Source organism: Pongo pygmaeus, chromosome 7 (genome assembly GCF_028885625.2).
Source record: "Pongo pygmaeus isolate AG05252 chromosome 7, NHGRI_mPonPyg2-v2.0_pri, whole genome shotgun sequence".
In the NCBI taxonomy this organism is placed as follows: Eukaryota; Metazoa; Chordata; class Mammalia; order Primates; family Hominidae; genus Pongo; species Pongo pygmaeus.
The window spans coordinates 58811119-58821560 of NC_072380.2; the positions used below are offsets into that span (position 1 = coordinate 58811119).

Sequence of the window (10442 nt, forward strand, 5' to 3'; positions counted from 1 at the left end):
ATAACTATTTACCACTTTTTCATTGACCTTCAAGAAAGCATTAGAGGAAAAATACTTAATCCCTTCCTTTCTTCAAAGATTGTTTTGTTGTTGATGTTTTACTAGATCTAAAAAAGAAAAAGTCAACATTGCTATATGTTACTTGAGCCAAAAGGCATTGGAAAACAGCACATAATCATTAAATTCCTAAGAAACATGAAGTAAAAGGATGACACATTTAGTTCCATGCCTGCACAAGAAACTGGATTTGCTGCTCTCCATAAAGTGAAGGGACCAACTATACAACATACAGAAATAATTAAATGCCTTCTCGTTAGAATATAACTAGAGCTTGCTAAAGTTTCTTATTTCATGAGGGTAGCTAAAATGCCAGTCCGTGGAACAGGCGCTTCTCCTCCTATCCATTTGTGCCGTAGTTTTCATGAATTTCTGGCTGGATGCCGCAGACAAAGGCCAAGAGGTTATCCACACCCTCTTCCCTGTTCTGCTGAAAGTAGGTCTGGAGGATCGTCATTTTATCCTGGGTCGCCTCCACTTCCGTGCTGCAGCTGCCTTGGGATCCCAGTGCCACCGCTTCCTTGGCCTTGAACTCTTTCTCCCTCTGCAGGTGGCACTATTCAATTTCAGCCTGAACTGCCACTTTGGCCTGCTTCAGCCTCTGGTTCTTTTGGCTGCAGGCCTCTGACACCTTCTCAACAGCCTGCTTCTCAACCTGCAGCAGCTGCTGGATGCCCTGTGACTGACTGGCCATGACAGTGGTGATTCTGAGACCAAGGCAAGTGGCCTAAATCAGTTCAAAGGACCCTGGGGTCAGCTGGCCCACCCAACCACAGTCTGCACCTGCGCCCTGCCACCTCTCATGTCTTACAAGTCACCACCACACAGCAGAAATTTTATAAGTTATAGCACAAAGTGAGCACATTAAGTATTTTAAAAATCTTTAAAATATGTCTTATAAGTAATCTTACACAGTGTGTTACCTATTCATATGTTACATCTTAACAGATGTATTTGGACAATCAGATTTCCTTCAGATTAAAGATGGTGTTGGTATTTTTCCAAGAAGGTACTTTAAACCTGTTAGGGAAGTTTCTATCGTGTGGAACAATTCTTCTTTATAAAGTGATATTTTATGTATGTTATTAAAATACCAAATCAGGAACTAGATCAAGCTCTGGGAAAACACTTCATTTACTTTTATATTATTTACATCTGATGCCTACTATAAATTATTTGCTGTATCTGTGCAGATACTCTTAACTCATAAAAATAGATATTTCTGAATATACATTAAAACATAGATTATCTTTGTACGCTAACATTTATTTTAATAAAAGAAATTGGTAAGAACAACATGTTACATGTTGGCAAATCTAAGAGCGCTCAGTTTGACTCTCCGTCATAGCACTCATAGAATTTACTCCTGTGCTCACTAGACACAATTTCTATAAGGAGAAAGTCTGTTTTATTCACCAACATATAGCCAGCATCTGACACAGGAGTACGTGGCACAGAGCAGGTGTTCAATAAATATTTGTCAATAATTGAACAAACATTTTCTCCAGCAAGTCAAAAAAAAGTGACCTTAAATAAATGGAACGAGAATAGCAACTGTTTTATTATACAACAAAAGGAGCTTTTTGCAAACATTCTAGGATTACTTATAAGTAGGTGAAGAGTGCAACAAAAGTAATTTCCTCCAAAAATAAATAAATTCTCATAATGGGAAAAAAAAGAAAAACAGTGACACTTTATTCTACAAGCCTAGTAAGTAATATTTACAATATAAACTAATTTTAAACCACCAGAACGCTAAGTAAGGCAATTCCAAAACTATTGTTTCACAAATTTACTACAGAACGCATTCTCTTTCTGACAATACTCCTAACCTTAGATGAATATACTTTTTAACAACGTTACTGAACTCATAATATAAAATGTCTGATCAATTTATCATTTTTATCCTTGAATCTATGTTAGAGAGTTTTAAAGATAAAAGAAACCTATTAGATTCAAGTCATTTTAAAAAATTGTGTGACTTAAAACAGCTATTACATAATTAATACATTTGGAACAGCATTGATTGTTTTCGGATATATGTATTTCACATAGCATTGTTGAAATTAACCAGAATTAAAGTCAAATGAAAACAATCATCTATAATTTTTAAATGATTAACATTTTGAAATGAAAAAAGGCATAAAACATTATTGTGTTCTTAAATTAGAGATTTCTTAGCACATATAAAACTTACCTATTTCGGCCGGGCGCCGTGGCTCACGCCTGTAATCCCAGCACTTTGGGAGGCTGAGGTGGGCAGATCATGAGGTCATGAGATCGAGACCACCCTGGCTAACATGGTGAAACCTCGTCTCTACTAAACACACACACACACACAAAAATTAGCCAGGCATGGTGGCAGGCGCCTGTAGTCCCAGCTACTAGGGAGACTGAGGTGGGAGAATGGCATGAACCCGGGAAGTGGAGCTTGCAGTGAGCCGAGATCGCACCACTGCACTCTAGCCCGGGTGACAGAGCGAGACTCTGTCTCAAAAAAAAAAAAAAAAAAAACACTTATCTATTTCAATTAGGGCAATATCAAGATTTACCAACATTCTCCATCATCATCAACATATTTCAAAATCTCAATTTTTAGGTACTAAAAAAATATGCACTAATGAAATGATACATGTTTTGTCTGACAATTCCACAAAGTTAGGAGTAAAGGGAAGGAAAAAGCACTTTTGCAGTTAAATTTGAAATCCTAAACAATTCATCATTTATTTAAGACTGCCTCTCCAAATTAAAAATGTATCAGCACTTTTAGTTACCAATTCTATACAATATAGAAATTTCACAGGTATCAATTTTTATTTTTATTTTTTTGAGACGGAGTCTCACTGTCGCCAGGCTGGAGTGCAGTGGCGCAATCTTGGCCCTCTGCCTCCCAGGTTCAAGTGATTCTCCTGCCTCAGCCTCCGGAGTAGCTGAGATTACAGGTGCATGCCACCACGCCCTGCTAATTTTTTGTATTTTTAGTAGAGATGAGGTTTCACCATGTTAGCCAGGATGGTCTTGATCTCCTAACCTCATGATCTGCCCTCCTCGGCCTCCCAAAGTGCTGGGATTATGGGCGTGAGCCACCGCACCCAGCCACAGGTATGGATTTTAATCAGTTGAGTCTGTTCATTTTCTTATACAGTGAACATCTTTTTTTTTTTTTTTTTTGGTCAGGTTCCCACAGAAAGATAATGTAAATCTCACTTTCCCTGTCACCTTCAAGCCCAGAGGCAACTTGTCTCAACAATAACCAAAAAATGTAGTAAATGACTGATAGTCTGGTTTTTTATTTTATTTTATTTTTTGAGACAGAGTTTTACTGTGTCACCCAGGTTGGAGTTTAGTGGTACGACTTTGGCTTACCAAGGTCTCAACTCTCTGAACTCAACTGATCCTCACACCTCAGCTTCCCAAGTAGCTGGGACTATGGGCACACACCACCATCTGGTTAAGATGAGGTCTCATTATGTTCCCCAGGTTGGTCTCAAACTCCTGGGCTCAAGCTATCCTCCTACCTTGGCCTCCCAAAGTGCTCAGATTGTAGGCGTGAGCCATCACACCTGGCACTGGTAGTCTGTTTCTGCAGTAAAAATATTTTTCCAGTAATCAAAATTTGCCATCTGAGGACATCATTACTGTTCTAGAAGCATAGTTCCAAGATCATCTTTATTGATCATCACTGAAGCAATGGCTCCAACATTTGGCTCAAAAGACGTTCCCCCCATTCACCATACAGGTGTCCCAACAATGAGAATAAACACAAATCAGTCAGGAGAAACAATGCTCATAGGTACTGGAGAAAACTCTTGGTTCTTGAATCCAGGAAAGTATTTTTGGTTTTTTGGACTGTAGAGCAGTGATTTGTTACATTTATTTGCTATTTTTTCTATCAATTCTCAGTTCAATGCAAGACTCCAATGTCCTTGTCATTTTGCAATATTTTAAACATGCTCCAAAGCCAGACCTGCAACCCTGTTAATATTGAATGGCCAGCCTTTGCTCCTGTTCCAGTTCACAAATTGAGCCCTCAACTCTTCTATTTTTTCCATGGATCATCATAAGCTAAAATCTGATAGTGGAAAGCCAATCCTTTAGAGTGGGTCTACTTCTTAAATTTTCCATTGCCACAGTCCCAGTATAGGACATTTTGGATGGATGTTTCCCAATAAGACTTCATGTAGTGCTCTCATTGGCAAATGTCAGAGTCCTGAAGCCTCAGTTCTTTCACCATGAACTCTTCTGTGTCAAGTGCTCTACACTGTTAATTCAAATTTAGTTGCTGTTAATTAAGTCCCTCAGGACTGGGGTTTATTCCAATCCATTCAAGGTATAAACTGATTTGCTGTCTCCATACTGAACTCACTACTATATACCTTTGGTAAGGCTTCTGGGAAGGAATGTGTATATTGAACATGTCAACATAAGTGACTCTCAGATAGTTCTGGATCTGGGTTTAGCCTCATAACTGATTTAAGTTTGTCCAAGACTTTACTCGCAGCAGAAGCATTGTACTATCACCTCTTGCAGCTATGACAGCATCTGCCCCTGAAACAGCCTCTTCCGCATAGTCTCTCATCTCTAGGCGAACCTCAACTCCCACATTCCATAAACTACCTAGAGTATGGCTGACATTTTTGCTGTGAACCTGATGTGGTTTAAGTTCACTATAGCTACAGAGCAGCTGCTTGAAGTTCTTCTCCAGGAGCTCCCCTTAATGGTACCACTGCTGCTAGAACTCCTACTGGGTGGTTTTGGCCACCTTCACCTGTGAGGAGTGGAAACCATCATTGGAATGGTGGCCACAGCCTGCCAGCTCACATGGCTTTATCTGCTCCAGATGCAGATGGCCACCACAGTCACCACTGGGCCATGCAGGGGAAACTCCAGTGCCTGGGTTTCACAGTGCCACTGCCAGACCACCTGCATGTGAGGATGGCTGACAAGCAGGAAGCCTTGGTAAGGTCATCCTTGGCCCAGCCAATGCCACAGGCTCAGGCTTCTGCCTCTGCTCCCCGCTTCCAACCCGAGGAGTGTGGGCCATGGATGCTGCCCCAACCTGTAACATCACACCACCCAAGAAGGCAGAGGTTAGGTGCAGGGACATCAGTGGCCATGCCATGAAGGAAACTTCTAATGAATTTGTAGTAAAATCTCTTATCTTCTAGGTTGAATATGTGACATTCTTAAATTAAACAAATGAATCTTCATTTTCAAATATCCTTATTCTTTTTGTTATTTCTACTATGATTTGACAGTATTCCAGGTTAAATTTGTTGTTGACAGCTCTGTCAGCAGCCGTCATGGGTGGTTCTAGATTAACATAGAAACAGTCCTAGTATCTCACCTTGAGGACTAATGCTTTTCTCTATTCCTTAGTTGTTTTTAATGGCTCATGGTTCTGGATGCCTCCTTCCCCCCATTTGAGCAGCATTGCAGAAAAAAAAAAAAAGGCTGCTGGACACCTCCTTTCCAGTGGCCCACAAGGGTGTAGATGAAGGTATAATGCAGGGGACAGAGTGCAGGGCCTGGCTGGGTAGGGCTGACCCAGGAGGCTGATCCAGGGGTGGGGCACCCCATCTAGGTTAAAGATGCACTGTCATTAAGACACTAGGGAATTATAATCTATTTCATTAATTTTACATTTATTTTTATGAAGACATTGACTGAAATTAATGGGAAGTTTCTTCAGCATTTATTGAAATGCTTATTAAATATTTTTCTATTTGAATATTTTCAGATGAGGTCAATGCTTCAGTGACCCCGTCCCCCTACTGCTCTCCAGCCTGAGCAATGAAGCGAGATCCCAACTCTAAAAAAAAAGAAAAATATTGCAACGGGAAAGGGTTAATAAAAAGGCCTTGAGGTGGCTGGGTGCAGTGGCTCACGTCTGTAATCCCAGCACTTTGGGAGGCTGAAGTGGGCAGACTATCTGAGGTCAGGAGTTCAAGACCAGCCTGGCCAACATGGTGAAACCCCATCTCTACTAAAAATACAAAAATTAGCCAGATGTGGTGGTGGGCACCTGTAATCCCAGCTACTTGGGAGGCTGAGGCAGGAGAATCACTTGAACCCAGGAGGTGGAGGTTGTGGTGAGCCAAGATCACACTGCTGCACTCCAGCCTGAGTGACAGAGCAAAACTCCATCGCAAAAAAAAAAAAAAAAAGGCCTTGAGGTAAATCCACTGTTTCCACCCTTATGACTTACCCTATCTTTATAATAAAGGTATTATATTATTCTTAACTTATTATAAACATTTAATTTTATTTATTTTGGCTCTGTTAATTTATTTTTATCACTGATCTTCATGTTTGAGTCCCAACACCTGCTAGGCAACATGACATACTCCCCCATTTCCGGCATCTTCCAGGAAACCCACAGAACCAAGGCTGGTGCCTTCACTGAGTCATGAAGAAATGAGGATGCTTGTCTTATTTTCCCACCTAAAATGTCTTAGATTTATCCCACACCTTAGCAATCTCACATGGTCAGGGGCTCAAGGTCATGAGCAGCACTAATGACTGGGTCCACTGGGGTCTGGCTCCCCTCTCTGCCCTCCAGCCGAGTTTATTCCTGTGACTCTTAGAGCAGACTCACCCCATGGTTTTCTGTTCCTCCAGGAAGATTATTTTAAAATGAGTGATGGTTCATCGCTAGTATAGAGAATAGAGCTCTCTCCTGCATGCGGGTGCTGTATCCAGGGCCCAGACTGACGCCCTCTGAGCAGAAGCATCTCCGTATCACTCCTGGACTCTGAGCTGGGTATGGCCTGAACCAGCCTCTTTGGGCCTCCTCCAAAGTCTCCACTGAGAGATTTTTAGCTTTAAACAAAACATTTCTTCCGGAATAAACATGAACAGAGTGAGAAGAAATGAGAAGTGAACTGATCTAAAAGTTAAACTGAAGAAAATGATACCACATTGTCAGATCCATTTGGGAAAATCAGTTGCTATTTAAAGATCTGACAACAGAAGTCACCCCAAGTTGGACTTGGTCAGAACCACTAGCGGGGTGACTGCACCAGGCAAGGGGAAAAGAGAGTAGGCTAGCACCTCACTTCCCCATGGGTCTGGGGCACTGTGAAAGCCTGCAAGTTGCTACAACAATAATAGTAAGCCTTGTCCTCAGGCTGCAGTCCAAGGATGTGCAGAATCCCTGCATTGGCTGAGGCATCTTTGGATCCAGAGAAGCAGATGGGACCCCAGAGCCCTGTAGCTTACTAGAGTTTGAGGAGTATCTCAAGAGAAACCTGGGAGGACTCCTTGGCCTCTGCTGGAAGCAGTACATTGCAGTCACCAACACTGAAGCCCCACTGCTCAGGGTGCAGGTGAGTGTGGCTGATGCTCCAGGCAATGCAGCGAGGGAGGGCGCTGAGTCAGCACAGGCTGGGAGGGAGAATTGCAGACGCAGACTCACACGGGGGCTGGGGCGGGGCCAGGGTGAAGCCCCTTGGGGATCTGAGCCAGAGGGGCTGACAAGCTAAGGAGCTCACCCTGGACACCCAAATTCTGTCCTCACCTGTGCAATGATGGTGGAGCATGAAGAAGAGAGTTGTCCAGGCCGCCTGTAATGAAGGCTGCTGGTTCAGGCCTCTTTTTATCTTCGTTGCTCTGAAAGAGGAGGAGCTGTTTATACAAGTGTGTTCTCCTCCTGGTGATCTCTGTTCCACCTGAGAAGACAGCTGCAGTCTGACGTTTATTCTTTAGACAGAGGAGGCTGGTGGGTGAGATGCAAAGTTTGTCCCATGGGAGGAACAGACAGGAAGCAGATACTAGAACCCTCTACAGACTCTGCCCCTCTCAGGGAGGACACAGTGCTGAGTCCTCATCAGCAACACAGGCACCAATGTCCAGCCCTTGGGAGTTTGGAGGGTAGCACAGATGGCATGCAGGACCCTGAAAGGGGCACATGGGGCCCATCACTGCTGGGCCCTGTTTCTGACATCTAAGGGGGCTGCGCTATCTCCTCTGCTAACACCCTCCATCCACCTTCTCAGAGGAAAACCTACACAAGCAAACAATGATAAAAAAATAATAACAATGCATTTACATCACCAATCTACTTGCTGAATTTTTGTTTTGTTTTGTTTTTTGAGCACCATGTTCCCATGCTGAGGTGCAGTGGCAGGATCTCAGCTCACAGCAGGAAGCCTCGACCTTCCAGGCTTGAGCAATCCTCCAATCTCAGCCTCCTTAGTAGCTGGGACTACAGGCACAGGCCACCACGCCTGGCTAATTTTAATTATTTTTAATTAAATAATTTTAGTTAAATTTAAATTTAATAATTTTCACTAGAGATTAGGTCTCACTTTGTTGCCCTGGGTGGTACTGAACTCCTGGGATCAAGAGATCCTACCACCTTGACTTCCCAAAGTAGTTGGGATTACAGGTGTGAGCCACTGCATCTGGCCTGAATTTTTTTTATTTGATTCCTCAGATAAGAAAATGTTTTACCAATTTTTTTTTGAGACAGAATCTTGCTGTGTTGCCCAGGCTGGAGTGCAGTGGCATATCTCAGCTCACTGCAAAGTGTGCCTCCCAGGTTCAAACGATTCTCCTGCCTCAGCCTCCCAAGTAGCTGGGATTACAGGCACTCACCATCACACCCGGCTAATTTTTGTATTTTTAATAGAGATGGGGTTTCACCAGGTTGGACAGGCTGGTCTCAAACTCCTGACCTCAGGTGATCTGCCCACCTAGGCCTCCCAAAGTGCTGGGATTCACAGGTGTGAGCCACTGCACCTGGCCTGTTGTACCATTTCTTCGAATTTTCTTTTATATAATTTACTAAATTTGCTAGTTATTTTCTAATAGATAAATTCAATGTTTATTTTTGTATACTGAGACCAAAAAATAAGGATTTTGAACTCTTTGTAATACATTTTATTTCATTAGTTGCGAATTTGGCAATTCTAAAATTCATTCTAATAAATTTTCAGTACAATGTATTTTATTCTTGGTAGATATAGCATTCAAAACTTTTAAAATAAATGAATTCTGTCTTTATAATATTCATATCCATTTTTATTGCCTCTGTTATGGAATTGGCAGAAATTCCAGGTTAAAATCTTGCACAATAGCTGTATCTGTAGCTATCATGTAGGATCCAAGATTAAAATGCAAACAATCCTAGTAGTTTTCCTTTAGAAGTAATCATTTCCTCTAGTCTAAAAATACACAATCTATAAGAAATTACAGAAGTATATTTCATTTATTACTTTCTATGTTATTTTCATTAAGGCAAGAAAGATAAACTTAATGGGAAGCCTCATAAGCATTTATTAGGAAAATCATGTGTGTATTTCAATTTGAATCTTTTGCAATGAGAAAGAAACCAACAAAATGACCTTAAGAAATCCCCATCTCCCACCCTCTCAACTGATCCCACCTTTATCTCTCTGGGTCACCATGAGGTGTCTTCTCCACTGATCCTCATGTTTGAGCTCCAACACCTTCTAAGTAACCTTGACCCTCTCCCTTCCAGAATTCTTCCAGGGCACTGACAAATCAAAGGCCAGTGTCTTTTTTTTTTTTTTTTTTTTTGAGACAGACTTTTGCTCTTGTTGCCCAGGCTGGAGTGCAGTGGCACAATCTCGGCTCACTGCAACCTCTGCCTCCCGGGTTCAAGTGATTCTCATGCCTCAGCCTCCCAAGTAGCTGGGATTACAGGAGCCCACCACAATGCCTGACTAATTTTTTGTATTTTTAGCAGAGACGGAGTTTCATCATGTTGGCCAAGCTGGTCTTGAACTCCTGACCTCAGGTGATCCACCCGCCTCGGCCTCCCAAAGTAGGCCAGTGTCTTAATTGTGTGATAAGTACACGGGCTAGTTGTCTTCTTTGTCCTCATAAACTGTCATGGATTTCTCCTGACCTGGATAATAAACCGCACATTTGCAATCTCAACACAGCCATGAAACCAGGGAGTCAGGACTAAAAACTCAGGCGCCAGACACAGGTAGGGCTGGTTGATTTCTTTTCACAGGGCTTCCTGTGCAGGACAGTCTTGAAATTTGCCCTCAGGTGTGTTAGATCCCCCACAGCACCTCCTTTATCTCACTGAGGGGTTCTCTGAGGTGACCCCAGAACCCAGGTAGAATGGAGGCAGCTCCTGGATCTAGGGTGGCCAGGAGACAGACTCAGGGGAGGGGAGCAGGGAGGGAGCCTAAGGTTGGCTCAGCAAAGCTCAGCCGTGCAGTCACAGGTCATCCCCAGGTGGCTCCAAGTCTTTGTCACCGCTCAGTCCTCCTCATCTTGCCAGAGTCACGTTAAGAGACACTGTTCAGGACAAGTATATATATGTTCTGAGGGGATCTCAGTGGAACTGTGATCCGCTGGGATAATCTGTGATAAGAGGTAGAGGATGGGGAAGGCTGATCCCTATG

General features: G+C 42.6%; 1 pseudogene; it reads right to left on the bottom strand.

Moving 5' to 3' along the window:
- Window positions 1-347: 347 nt before the first annotated feature.
- LOC129042294 (V-type proton ATPase subunit G 1-like) lies at window positions 348-778 on the bottom strand (annotated as a pseudogene).
- Between the last annotated feature and the right edge of the window lie 9664 nt (window positions 779-10442).